The sequence below is a fragment of the Dipodomys merriami genome, unplaced genomic scaffold, assembly GCF_024711535.1.
Source record: "Dipodomys merriami isolate MVZ:Mamm:240054 unplaced genomic scaffold, mDipMer1.0.p SCAF_13, whole genome shotgun sequence".
Lineage (NCBI taxonomy): Eukaryota > Metazoa > Chordata > Mammalia > Rodentia > Heteromyidae > Dipodomys > Dipodomys merriami.
In genome coordinates this window covers 18,755,717-18,770,194 of record NW_027202604.1, presented here as the reverse complement: position 1 = coordinate 18,770,194, position 14,478 = coordinate 18,755,717, and the positions used below count along the sequence as shown (strand labels likewise).

Genomic DNA, 14,478 nt, shown 5'->3' with positions numbered 1-14,478 from the left:
CTTTGGGGTGGCAGATTGCCTGAACTTACTTGAAAGAAGTAATACAAATGAGGTAGAGGGAGGAAGATGTCTGGATGTACATCAGTTAATGAATATTACAGTTGTCTTCCTTTTTGGACTATAGGTTCTCAAGGTCATAGGATTCTGTTATGTCTTCATGTGTGATACAGTGCCTAGACTTACTACTGGAGCACACATTCTTCCTGAAGAGCACTAATCTGGGAAAGTGCTATTAACTATAGTTTTACAATACAACGCTTAAAAAATAAGTTCACAGGTCCTGAATAAGTTGAGTAAATACTTTGGTATTTATTTTAAGTCCTATTTTGAAATTTAGATGGGGAGGTGCATGTTTAGTCTGAGAATGTCAATAAAATTGATATACATTCTTCCTATGGTGAGGTAGATGGGAAGCACTAGGTTGTAAATTTCCTTAAAGGCAAAATTAGTGTGTTCTCTGTCACCTCAATGCCACCTATCTCCGTACCTGAAATATTGTGAATGTTCTCTGAATATTTATTGAATGCATGAATGATATCTCCATTTTACAGCCAGCCATGGAAACTTAGAGCTAAATGGCTCTTTAATGCTATTCAACTGAAAAAAATATGTCTAAAACTTTTGCCCACACAGAAATCTATTGCCTTTCCTAGTGATTATATTCTTTTATATTCTCAGAACTATACTTTTATAGTCTGCAAACACAGAATCATACTATTAATAAAGCAAGCTTTTGTAGAAAATAATCACCAATGCTTTGAAAAGAGGCCTATTTCTTAAGAGAGATTGAAAATACATATATTATACATAAAAGAGTAAGTTTGTTCCTAAAACATGACTAATACAAAAAGGAACTAAACATATTTAAAATGTATACATCATTTGGGCCCATGTCTTGTCTTTCTGTAGGCTTTCTAAGTTCTTAACCATCCTGGAAAACTTGGAATTTTATGCAATGCTTAAATGTCAACATGTAATTTCTGAAGATGACTTTACAATTTGGGGAGGTGGTTTTAGATGCACTTAGGGTTGGTGAAAGATAGAGAAAAATTGTCAAGTTCTGAAAGCCTGTATCTCTTAATCAGCTCCTTCAAGAAAAAATATGATTAAAATGTTTCATACAGTTAAGGTGTTGCCTGTGGCACTTTGAATTTCCTCAGCTTAACACATCATCAGTATGACACATCACGCTTGGCTTTGTCAGCAATTCTCATATATAGATTAAGTGTAAACACATTTAAAATGACAGTTTTAAATGTATCCCAGTACTAGAGAAATCACTTGTAATGTGGCAGAGATAAAATATTTCTAATAAAAACATTACTGTCAAGGACTCCCTGGGTCTGGCTGGCTACTCTAGTTTTGTGGAGACCTACACACTTTGTCTTTGTTTGCTCTTCCTGGCCCCTGGCTTCTCCCTGAGTAGGACATTTATTCTAGTAGCATAGAGCAGTCTAAAATGCACATAGAAAACTTCAACTGTATCTGGAAAAAGAATGCAACTTCTCTAGTAACTAAACATTATTCCTACCATACTGTTTTATAACCAGTGTCTTGCGGTTTCCTAATTTTTTCTTTACCTATTTTTATGTGTTTTCATGATGGTATCCCAAATGCTTTATGATACGCCCTTATTTTTTAGACACATGTATATTGATGACTTCCTGATTCTTCTTATTTTACTTTTTCTAAGTGTTGTATTATTATCAATATAATAATATTTTAATTAAGTTTTTTATTGTGAAAATATTGTACAAAGGGGTTACAGTTACATGAGCAAGGTAATGAGTACATTTCTTATTTTTTACTTATTCTTTTTATTCTGGGTATTTATTGCTATGAACACACACACACACACACACACACACACAAACACACACACATACCTGCATACATACCCACTAACTTATATAATATATTTGAAATAACACTTATCTGTATGAGAAAATTTTAGCTTTCCTAGGTAGGTTCTAGTATTATCTCCCCATCTCAATAACCTACTTGCAGCATGCTAATTGTGTGTGTCTGTGTCTGTGTCTGTGTGTGTCCGTGTGTGTGCATGCATGAAGACAATCTTTTAAAGTGGATCTAGTGAGAGCTTCCTTTACTGAAGAATTTCAGTGAAAATACATGTGAAATTAAGCTAGAATAGTAGTGGTTGCAACTGAAGTGAGCTATAAATTGAATTATCAAAAGTATATAATAAGAATTGTTGTGTGTATGTGTCTGTGTGTGTGTGTGTGTGTGCTTCAGGAACTTGAATTCAGTCCCCGAGCTTTGTTTTACTCAGTGTTAGTGCTCTACAATTTGAGCCAGAGCACCACCTCCAGCTTTTTGATAGTTTACTGGTGGGATGAGCCTCACAGAAATTTCTGCTAGGTCTGGTTTTGAACTGCAGTTCTCAGATCTCAGCCTCCTTAGTAGCTAGAAGTACAGGCGTGAGTCACGAGGCTCTAATGCGAATATTTTTAAACAGTACTTCCTTTGTCTTATTTTACACACAGGTACACAAACATACAGGTACACACACACACACACACACACACACACACACACACACACACACACACACACACACACACACACACACACACACACACACACACACACACACAGAGCACCTTATTGAAACTTACCACTGTCCACTTAGTGTTATTTTTCTGAAACAGTGATTTCACAGCAGCACTTGCTACCTGCTCTGCATTCTCGAAAAATATTAAACTAATCATAAAATTGATCCTGCATTGTGTGATTGATAAATTCATATCTTTTATGCTTTAGAGATCTCACTGTAAGGGAGTAAGATTAATTTCTACAAACTTTTGATGGTTCTCTCTGTGTTAGATCCAAGCAAATTTTTAAAAAAGATTATGTTTTGGGCAATAAATTATAGCCTGCTGGGATATACACTCTCTACCCAGTTTTGCCAGACAACCAATTAGAAACTCTGGTTTTTGAAGGACTCCTTCACCTCTGCAGATTAGATACCTGGAGCAGCTTCTTTGAACCTTTGAAGGATGGTCATTATATTATGTGTCTTGAATCTTAGGAGCAAGAAGTGAGAGTATTGTGCCTTCTTTTAGAGGGAGATGTACTGGGGCTTGAACCCAGGGCCTACGTGCTGATCTTAGCATCTTCTCTCAACGCTATCATTCTACCACTTGAACCACAGCAGGTCTTCTGGATTGTTACTGGTTAATTGAAAATAAATGGCTCATGGACTTTCTTGCCCAGACTGGCATGGAACCATGATGCTCAGAACTTGGCCTCTGTAGTAGCTAGGCTGACAGGTGTGAGCCACCAATGCCCAGCATTTAATGTTTTTGAAAGAGATTACCCTTATGTTCTGGAGGAAATATTAGTGATGTATATGTTTTTTGTTAAAAGATATTAACTTTATTTGGGGGGAGGAAATGTATTCAGAGGCAGTGAAGCCTCTTTTCTGGCTGCGTTTTGCATCTTGAGTTTAAATTTGAGTTTCTTTAAGTTTGGGGACCATCATTTTGTCAGCTTTGTTTCTTGAAATAATTCTAGATTTACAGGAGTAGCAAAGAACGTACAGCGAGGTTTCACACACCCGTAATATGCCCTTGCTAATGTTAGTGTGTTTTGTAACACCAATAACTATAGTATGTTATCAAAAGTAAGAATGACACTGATACAAACCACAGGGATTTTTAGAATGCTATAGGTTTTGTAGACATCCGTGTGGGTGTAGTTCTATTGGATTCATTGTTATAATTCCACAAAAGAAACAGATGATGGTGTGAATGCTGTTCTGTGTATAACCCTTAAAAATGATCTATAGGGCTGGGTATGATGGTACGCTCCTGTAATTCCAGCTACTGAAAAAAAAAATCCCAGCTATGGGGCAGAAATTTCTCAGTTAGGTTGCTGTATCTGATAAAAAGCCAAAGGACTAGGGGAATAGCAATAGCGTGCTTGTCCAGCACACATGAGGCCATGAGTTCTTCTACCTCCAGTACTGCCTTCTCTCCCCTGCAAAATAAAATATCTACACCAACTCCTCCATGTGGGGATGCTTTCAGATGAAAATCCAAACTGGGCACTTTTACATTGAGCTAGCAGGAACTTTATTTACTCTTACTTAAAAGTAAATTAATAGATAATGAGTGTTTGTCGGAAGATATGTTCTCCTGACTACAGTGACACCTGCTGAGATCGCTAGGTTTGTAGTTTTATAGCTGCCTTTTCCAGAATTAATTACATATCTGCAATCAGGCAACCATAGCTACTCTTTACAAGTAAAGTCTTGTATGCAACTGTGAGAGAGTCAATTAGTGCTGACTGGCATGTGGTCAGACGCTGTGGCAAAGAACGCTTGCTTGGGTAGCTGCACCTCCCTTCTCTTCAGGAATGATTTTTTTGAAGTCTCTAGTGCTTGAAAGGAGGTGTGTGTGGTCTTTGTTTTGTGTGCTGGCGTTTTGGGTTGGTTTTTTTTTGTGTGTGTGTGTGTGATGGGAATTTTGCTGGCCCCTGATGGAAATGTCGCTTTAAAATACTTTCATATTAGGAGCATTTATGTCTCAGGGTATGAGAGACAGAGATCTGTTCCCAATAGCTCATGGGCCCAACTTCTTCTTGTTGTTGTTTTCAAATATATTTTTATTTTCTTTTAAGTAGTTTTACAAAGGAGTTGCCCTTCAACAGAGCAGTTTAGGAATACAGTGTCTCTAGATCAATGTCACCCTTTTCAATATTCTCACCCCACCCCACCTCTTCCCTCACTCTTCTTAATTTTTAGGTTATATGTTGAAACTTTTGCCATTGAACAAAACAGTTTATGTATACAGTGCATCTTGATCTGTATCATCCCTTCAATATCTCCCCCACCCCCCACTTTGACCCACCACCCCTTCATTTCCCCTGCTCATACTTCTAACGCTCTCCAATTTCCCTCCCAGCTTGCAAATACCCATTTTCTGGTACATATTTTGTTGGGCTTTGACTTAGTCTTTGTAAAGAATTATATTATCTGAGCTCTTCATAGAGTCTATGGAGACTGCTGCATCCAAACGCAGAGAATTAGCTGGAATAGAAATTATTTTTATCTGTAAGCAAATGCAGTCCAGAAAATGGACATGATAGGCTTAAAGGCACAAAAGAAAAATAGTGGCAAAGTCTTAACTAAGAGTCATTTTTGTTTTGTTTTTCTAAAAATATGCTCTTCCCACTATAGTACTGTAGTACATTGCTCATTTAATGGATGTAATCAATGGATTAAAAAGCTATAACATTCTATATAACTTTAAATTTTCTCTCTTTTTCCTTGATTGTCCTGTGGGCACATAGAAAATCAATCCTGGAACATGCACCAGACTCGGAAGAGAGAATTTAATGGCTCTAATGCTTATGTTAGGTTAACATAGCAAAACTCAAAGAATTCTAGAGCATTCTTGTATAAGTTCTTCCCTGAGGATGCATGGGAAGTTTAATTAATTGTGATCTGGTGATGATTTTTGTTAAAAGTTTCAGTACCCTTTAAAAACTCAGTATACTCAGAAGAACTCAGCCATTCATTATCATCAACTGCTTTAAAATATTTTTATGGCATTTTAAAAACATACACAAATATATACTTATATATATATATAAAGATGTGTGTTAATATATGCATAGTATATCCTCACATAGAACATGACATTCAGTACAGCTATAGGGGATCACATCTAATATAAATATATATGTGCCAGGTGTTGGTGGCTCAACGTCTCTATTCCTAGCTATTCGTGATACTAAGAACTGAGGACTGTGGTTCAAAGCGAGCTTGGGACAGAAGAGCCCTTGAAACTCCATGACTAATTTGCCAGCAAAATGCTGGACTGGAGGTGTGGCTTAAGTTGTACTGTACCAACTATGAGTGAAAAATTGCTGAGGAAGATTGCAAAGCCCTGAGTTCAAACTTTGACACACACACACACACACACACACACACACACACATGTGCACACGCACACACGTGTGCACGCATGCAGAGACACACACAATGTAAGAAAGTATATATAAATGACTGTTTCCTTCCAGATGACCCTTCAATTTGGGGGGAAGGAAAGGCTAGGTTGTTATCAATACTTACTTGCTGGTGGTCTGTTTAGTGTAGCATCTTTTTCTATGTGTCTGGTAGAAGAGAGAGTCACAGGAATGAAGATACACTCTTAAGTGTCTGGCTTTCCTTGGCCAGCTCCCAAGTCTATTGCATTTGTGTCTGTTTAATGCAGGTATAATGACACACCAGGCTTTATCCATGGCTAACAGCAGTGTGATTCCTCCAGTGACTCCTTCAGAAAATAATATCTTACCCTGAATATACTGAAAAGGAGTAAATATGTTAGGCTTGTACATTCCCTGTTACCACAAGAGAAATATTTTAATGATCTTGTGTTCCACCCTGTTTACGTTTATACTTTAAAATTTTATTCTCTGCAGTAATACTGTTGCAGATTATTAATAAGCTTTCATTCCTTGTGAGAACTTTGTTACCTTTACACCCATGCAAATACACTTTTCAGTAGTCTTCTTGAATTATTCTATTCAAGTATGTAGAATTTGCCAAAAATATTGAAACAAGAAGTTGAGACTTGGCTAGTTAGAAAGTAGTACCAGAGTTGAATTTCCTCTCTTGTGCTTTGTTCAGAACCAAACATTGACGGTGGTATTTTGCAGGTGTAACTTGGACAAACAACAACGAAGACCAAGTCTCAGTCCTAATGAACATGCAGAGGCGGTTATGTGTTCGGTCTCCCTGGAATACCAGTAAAAGAAAATTAAATCAGCTCACGACAGCTATCTTGCATATCTCACCTGGGAAGTATGCATGCAGTAGGACAGGCACTGCTTAACATTAATCAGCCTCCTGAAGTCATTACATTCATGAGGAAATGTAATTCACATGTGATTACTTTTTAATTTACTCTGTAATCACATTCCAAGTGAACGGGCCAAGCTTAAAATGAAATTTAAAAGTCAAATACTGCTTTGTATTAGGAATTCACAATTTTTATATGCACTTAGGTTAATAAAGATTTTACAATAACCATTTGTGACTGAGCATATGATAATTTTTTTTTGATGAAAGTTAGTAGCATACCTTAGAAAGGATGTATTTGATTACTCTCCAAGTACTGAACTGGACCCAAAGAGTCTCAGAACTCTGCTTGTCTGTACTGCATTCATGCCTCCTCTAAGCTTTATTTGAAAGGGGAAAAAATAATATCGAAACAACCCTCAATCCGAGTTCAGAAGTTGCAAGGAACTAATGTATTTTTAATTCCTGCTGCGCCTGTGAGGCGTATCCATTTGTTTTATCTGTCATTGGAAAGTGTAGACAGAACTTCATAATAACTCACTCAGGCTGATCAATGGGGAATGCCAGGGCTGCTGCACTAAGAGTCTTCCTCCAACAAGGTGGCCTTTGAAGTTTATGGAGTTACTAAGCAGCCGTGTCAGTTTCACAGGAGCACTGAAAGTAAAGGTTCAAATGTCTAAGACCAGCTAGTTGCGGGTAGCAGAGGGTAGCTTTGTTTGCTTTATCAGTTAGAACTAAGGCCAATGTAGAGAAATGTACAAAGGATTTATAGATTTCCAGTCGATGCAAAGGGGAGTTTTTATCATTTGGCTTTCATGGCCTTGGATTGAACGACCTCAAAAGTGCTAAGATCTTCCCAGAAAGTATGAAAGGACTGAATTTTATTTCCAGTGGCTATTGTATAGTAGAGTTGCCAAAACATCAGTTATCAGCTGTAAAGTTTCAAAATATTTGTGATGTCTTTATGCCAACTTCAGTGATACTTACTCACTTTGTTTTGACCTAAGCAATAATATATGGCCTGTTCTGAGAAACACAGCAATTTAATGTCTTCTGATGGATACACTGAAGAAAGAAGAAAACAAATCAGGTTAAAATTCATTACTTATTTAACTCAATATATCTTCATGATTACCAGTCCAATATATAATCACTATGAAACATTTTCCTGAGATAACTTACTTTTTTATACTAACCTTTAAAATCTTAGACAGGGCGCTGGGAAGGTGGCTCAGTGGTAGAGTGCTTGCCTTGCATGCCTGAGACCCTGGATTCAATTCCTCAGTACCACATAAGCAAAAGGAAAAAAGCCAGAAGTGGCGTTGTGGCTCAAGTGGTGGAGCGCTAGCCTTGAGCTGAAGAGCTGAGGGACAGCACCCAGGCCCAGAGTTCAGGACCCATGACCGGACCCCCCCCAAAAAAAAATCTTAGACACATTTATTCTTATAGAGTATCTCAACTTGGGATAGTGTCATGTCAAGTCCTCAAGAGTCATGTGAGGCCTGTGGCCACTGTACTGGTCAAGGTAAATCCACGCTACATGTTTATGAACTTATGACTTTGATATGCTATTGATACATTGTTCTAAGTGGAAAATGTACTATATACAGGAAACTCTGACAGAATAAGCAGGGTATTTGTTGGAGGCGAGTAGTTATATATATGAAAGATATTACTCATGTTCTTGGTGCTCTACAGGGCTGCATGACTCTACCTGTGGCCTTTAGCACACCATATGTGAGTACATAATAAAATAAACACAATGCATACATGTGAATAACATACATATGTATCATATATTGACATTATATATTCATAATATTTGCACAAACAGGATGTATACGGAAAGGAAATAATGTCTCCCAGAGCCCACATAAATCAGCCTGTGTCTTTTTAGTTAACCCTTAGGGCCAGTGGGTGATATCTAATTCATTTTGATGGATAGAATAATGGCTTTTTAAGAAGTCTGCACCCTAATTTCCTAGAACCTGTGTATGTTTCCTTATAAAATAACTTCTCAGATATAATTAAGGATCTTGAGATAGGAAGAATAACCTGGGTAGTCAAGTAGATCCTATATTTGAGCAAGGATCCTCATAAGTGAGAGAGGGAAGCATTATAAGTCATCAGAGAAGGTGATAAGTGGATGGAAGCAGGGATCTGGGGATGCGATATGAGAAGATGTGACCTGCTGTTGCTGGCTATGTAAATGGAGCAAAGGGACATGGGCTAAGGAATATGTGTGACCTCTGGAAGCTAGATGAGGCAGAGGAATGAATTCTTATGCACAGCTTCCAGGAATATCCTGTCATCTTGATTTTAGTCCAGTGAGAATGCTTCAGAGTTTTACTCTCCAAAATTGTATGACAGATTTACATTGAACTGAAACCACTGACACTGTGGTAATTTGTTATTGTACCAAGAGGACACTAATAATCCCATCCTGAGTAATCGAATGATTAAAATCTCCACCAATTTGCACTTGTTTAGACTGGGACAAAAAGTTATTATTTGGCACCAATGTCAAGTACTTCTTCCCCTCAGAGAATTTTCTGAACAAAGTGGATGAAGATTTTCCCCCCTTCCTTTCTTCTCCCAAATTCTGACATATTATTGAGTGGATATTTATTTCAGGACATACCAGGTCAAAAGAAAACAGTCAATCTTGCTTTGAACAACAATAATATTGTATTATAAAAGCACTTTACAATTCTATCCTATTTGTGAGTGTAAGTTACAGGTATGTGGGCTAATGATTATCTGAAAGCATTTTTCTATTCTGATCCATAAACCAAGTGCTCTCTGAATATTACAAGGAGGCAGTAAGTGAGAAGTGGAGGAGGAGCCGGAAGCCAGGGCAATGATGTTTTCCCAGTGAAGGTTTTGTTGCAATGAATAGATGAGGAAGTATGAATTCATTTTTCTTTTCGTCTTTTATACAGAGTTAAGTAATGCTTGCAACATAAATTCAGCAGGCTTTTTCTGAGCTGTAACTCAGAAATTTTCCTCTGTAAACAATGTATTTACAAATGTGTTTATTAACCTACACAGCAATATCACAATAACTAGTAAAGATTAAAAAGGTGTGCTCCTAGTACGCTCTTTTGCAATATTTTAAGAGACATACATACTGCCCTGGCAAGGAACCTCTAAACTGATTCAACAAAACACCCAGAAATTTAAAGACTTTTAAAAAAGGAAAAGAAATAAATATCACCAAAAGATTTTAGTTTAAATGTAAAACAAACTCACTGATTAAGTAACTATATAGATCTAATAAAAAGAATGACCAGCCCCAGAGGCCCAACATTTAAAAATGCTAAAAGTTAAGGCATAAATTTGTGTAATACTGACTCTTTATCTCCATTCTCTCCTTTCCCTCTTCAATGTATGCTTTTTCTAATCTTTTTCTAATCTAATTGTCACATATATATGTTAGTCCAGGATTTTGCCTTCCTCCATTCCTTGATCAGCCCCTATATATGAATGAAAGAATGAACCAGTGAATGCCTACAAGTTTCTATCCTACATTTGTGAAGTGCATTGTCAAGGTCATGGTTACAGGGTATGGGATGTTTCTTCTTCACTACCTTGCTCATCCAGTATGTTTGAAGTTTGTCCATTAGATTTCTGAAATTATCTGAGGACCACTTGGAAAGTGGCTTTTGAAAACACTTTAGCCAACTAAATAGCATTAATGTTTTATTTCCTTTGGTTTCCTTTTAGAAATTTGCTATTACGCTGCAGAACATCACTAGGAAATTGATGTGGAATTCAGTTTCCTCCTTCTGCCTTGGGAAACCTGTGCCTGCAGCTTTTTTGGCCTGGGCCTTAAAAGTAAGAGCCTTTTGAAGCCAACTGTGCGGTCCAGTGTGGGGCAGGTCTATGCTCTGCAGTAGCATCCTTCCATTGATCAGTGACTGTACTTGGCCTGTGAGTAGGGTTAGAAGTATACTGTAGTAGATCTTGTAAAGCTTTTGATGTATTCTAAGTGAAGTATATGCTGTTGATTATATGCTTGTAGTTGAAGATTTTAATCTTGAGAGAATCTCATCTTCCTATTAAATGCAATCTGGTGTTTACAGTCCTCCCCTTTTAAACAAAATGTCATTCACTTAGTTTTGCGGTCATCCTACCCCGGTGTCATTGAACATGAAAGGTTTAAAATTCACAGGAACATTCTTTCAGTGACAAGTACAGATGATGGGCCAGCCACTTCAGGATATAAATTTTAAACTTGTATTGTTTAAAATTACAGAGTTCAAATAATGGTTTTTCAAATTGCATTTAGGGGAAGTCAAAATCAGGAATGACTCACCCAGCTTGTACTTTGCATTGTTCCTTCTACTTGAACAGATGATGGCAGAATCATTAAAAAGTTCAGAGTTAAAAACCCAAAGAGTATGAGAGAGAAATAGAGATGAAAATAGCGATCCCACATGAACACACACACACACACACACACACTGCTGGGCCAGGAAGTGCCTTTTCAATAGCATGTATGCAAATCACATTAGGATACCTGACCTGCTCTTCAGGTAGATTTCTGTCTTTGCCAAGTCCTTCCAAATGGGTCTGAAGACACTCAGGGGTTAGGTTTGCCAGACCAGATGAGGAGATGCCAAAAACTGCAACATCCCGGAGGGATTTTTGGCATTCAAAATCATGGCATAAAGTTCCTAAGAACCAAAACGTCTTATATTACATATATCTGTTTTCAGATTGTGCAAGGTCATTAGTCTTTCTTTCCAGAATGCTCTTTTCTTTTCACATTTAGATGGAGCCAGCTGGTACAAGCGGTATCTTAAAAATTCCTTTGGCTACTCCTTTCAGTCCTCTTTTTATTCCCAAACCACTCATCATCTTGGAAGACCATTTTCCTAAGAGATCTCAAATGAACGCAATTCATAGAAAACCTACCTAGCATAATTAAGGTGAAGACCTCCTAATGAAAAGTCTAGTATTTTAATATGAGAAGGGCAGAATGCCCAAGCTCCTAGACCACCCTTGCCATCTTCCTGAAGGTTCTGTCAGATCCTTGGGCTACCTGAGGAAATCCAAGAACAGAAATTAAAGGCCGATATCTATGAAGGGTGGGAATGCTATCAGAATCACAGGCAGCCATGGTCGCTAGTCATCATTTTTTTTTGTACATGTTTTCTGCTTTCTTTTCTCTGCATGTAACTGGTATTCCCAACCTTTTCCTGCATGAGTCAGGAAAGCAGAAAGTGGCTGAATCATTTCACTCTTCTCATAGGCTCCCATTGTCTCTGCTTTTCTATTTCTGAATAGCCTATAGACAACACAATTCTACTCAGCCATATCGATTATTTATGGGTCAGCTACCCACCCACAGACGAAAGGTAAAAATATCTCTGCACTCATTTGGAAAGTGGGCACGTGTGATTTCTGCTGGCCTTCTAGAAAGGCATCCACCACTCTCTGCTGGTTTACCTACCTGCACAGCTGAGTCCCAAATATAACAGCTTGCTTTCGGGCTTTTAGCTTAGCAGGACGTAATTTACTACATATCTTTGAAAGCTCCTCCAAGTCTTTTTCCTTTACTATGTACCCTCATTTATAGTAGGTTCTTGGCTTTAGATATTTCTGTCTTCTTAGTTTAGATGATTATAAACTCAGGTTTTCATATAATTGTGTACTTCAGCCTTTCCTTTTGGTTTCTTTCACTGTAAGGATTTAAAAAAATCTGTATTATTAGGCATTTGATGTTGGTGTGTGTGTGCTGGATTAGGACTGGATACTCTGGGGCTGGACACTGTCCCTCAGCTTTGTGCTCAAGATCAGTGCTTTACCATGTCAGCCACAGCTCCACTTCCGGCTTTTTGCTGGTTAATTGGAAGTAAAAGTCTCACAGATTTTCCTGCTTGGACTAGCTTTAAACTGAGTTCTACAGATCTCAGCTTCCTGAGTAGCTAGAATTACAGGTGTGAGCTACTGGCATGTGGCTTAAGAAATATTTAGTTGTTTTTAATATTTTATATTTGAAGAAAAACATTCTAAACTTTTAAATAGTTGAACTTTCTTGAATTTATTGGGGAAAAAGTGTAAGGTAAGGTCAAATGCTTTCTTTCCAATGTCTTCATATTCCAAATACCATTGATTACGTTCCTGTGGATTGGAAATGTTATTTTTATTATGCACTTATTTACTAGGTGCTTGGATTTATTTCATGTGGGAGCATATGCATATATAATATGCTTCAGTTACAATATTTTAATATGTATTCATATGAGAGCAATAAAAATGGCCCTCATATTCCCATTATGTTTACCTCAACTCAGTAGCCTTGAAATACTTCCCCTCACTCTTCTAGTCAGAAAAGTTTCAAGAGGTACAATAGCTACACACTGCCCCTTCCTAAAAACAAGCCCAAGCCGGGCGCTGGTGGCTCACGCCTGTAATCCTAGCTACTCAGGAGGCTGAGATCTGAGGATCGCGGTTCAAAGCCAGCCCGGGCAGGAGAGACCATGAGACTCCTATCTCCAATAAACCACCAGAAAACCGGAAGTGGCGCTGTAGCTCAAGTGGTAGAGCGCTCGCCTTGAGCTGAAGAGCTGAGGGACAGCGCCCAGGCCTGGAGTTCAAGCCCCATGACCGACAAAAAAAAAAAAAAAAAAAACAAGCCCAATCCACAGATGGCTATTCAGGTAGAAAATTTAGATGTTTATGTTTCAAATGTATCTTTTCTTCTGAAACTTGTAACAGAACAAGCTATTGAGCCTGCTTATCAAGGTTTAAGTTCTGCTCCTAGCTATTTTTTTTTTTTAAATGCTCCTAGCTATTTTATCTTCTGCTTGCTGATGCTGTCACTGCAACTCTACAGTAGAGCTAGTTCATCTCTGGTTGACTAGGAAATAACTCCTTTTTTCCTTAGACGATACCAGCTCTTTTAAGCTGACAGAAGCTTTAAGAACACCTTCCTAGAACCAAAATGGACCCTCAGTGAGATTTTCTGAGCTTCCAAAGATCTCTCCACCACCACAAAAAGACAAAACTTCAAAATGTCCCTTGGTATTTTTTTTTGTAACTGTCTTCACTGCTCTTCTAGAGTTACATGTAGTACATCAACTTTGTTATTTCCCCTTCCTTTTTCCTTTTAGTTTTTTTTTTCTTTCTTTCTTTCTTTCTACTGAGTCCTACTCTCTGGCCATTAGCCATTTCAATGTGTCACTTCTCAGCAAACGATCTCACCCATCTCAGAAAAGCAGCTCTGACTGTTCTGAAGGAAACAAAAATAGCAGAGCAAGAAGAGAATATGGGACATTATTTTGGTTCTGTGATGTCATTAGTCAATCAGAAGCCACATTTCCATGTGTTGTTTGCAGGTCTGCTTAGGATGGTGATATTTTAACTGGTTGGTTTTTATAGGCTAGTTTAGAATCAATAGCTCTTCTCAAAATAGTTTTTCCCCCACTGAAGAGTAGCTGACTTAAAAGAAACATGTTTTAAAACCAAGTGGGAGCACTCATTAGCCGGCCTAAATGGAGGTAAGACGGAATCCTCAGGGAAGCACAGGTCCTTGGGTTCTCTTTGTCTTTGAAGTTTGGAGAGGTAGCTGCTCACTGTGTGCATGGCTTCCACCTCTAATTAGTAGTTTTGCTGAACAAGTGCTGGATTATCAAGAATTTATC

At 37.9% G+C, this 14,478-nt stretch overlaps 1 protein-coding gene and 1 pseudogene across 19 annotated transcripts in view; one reads left to right on the top strand and one right to left on the bottom strand.

Moving 5' to 3' along the window:
• Nucleotides 1-11,951, bottom strand: part of LOC138824576 (inositol polyphosphate 5-phosphatase K pseudogene) — a 53,515-nt pseudogene extending 41,564 nt beyond the window's left edge.
• Fhit (fragile histidine triad diadenosine triphosphatase) overlaps nucleotides 1-14,478 on the top strand; it is a 1,320,449-nt gene that overhangs the window by 873,963 nt on the left and 432,008 nt on the right. The gene's annotated exons all lie outside the window — the stretch shown is intronic.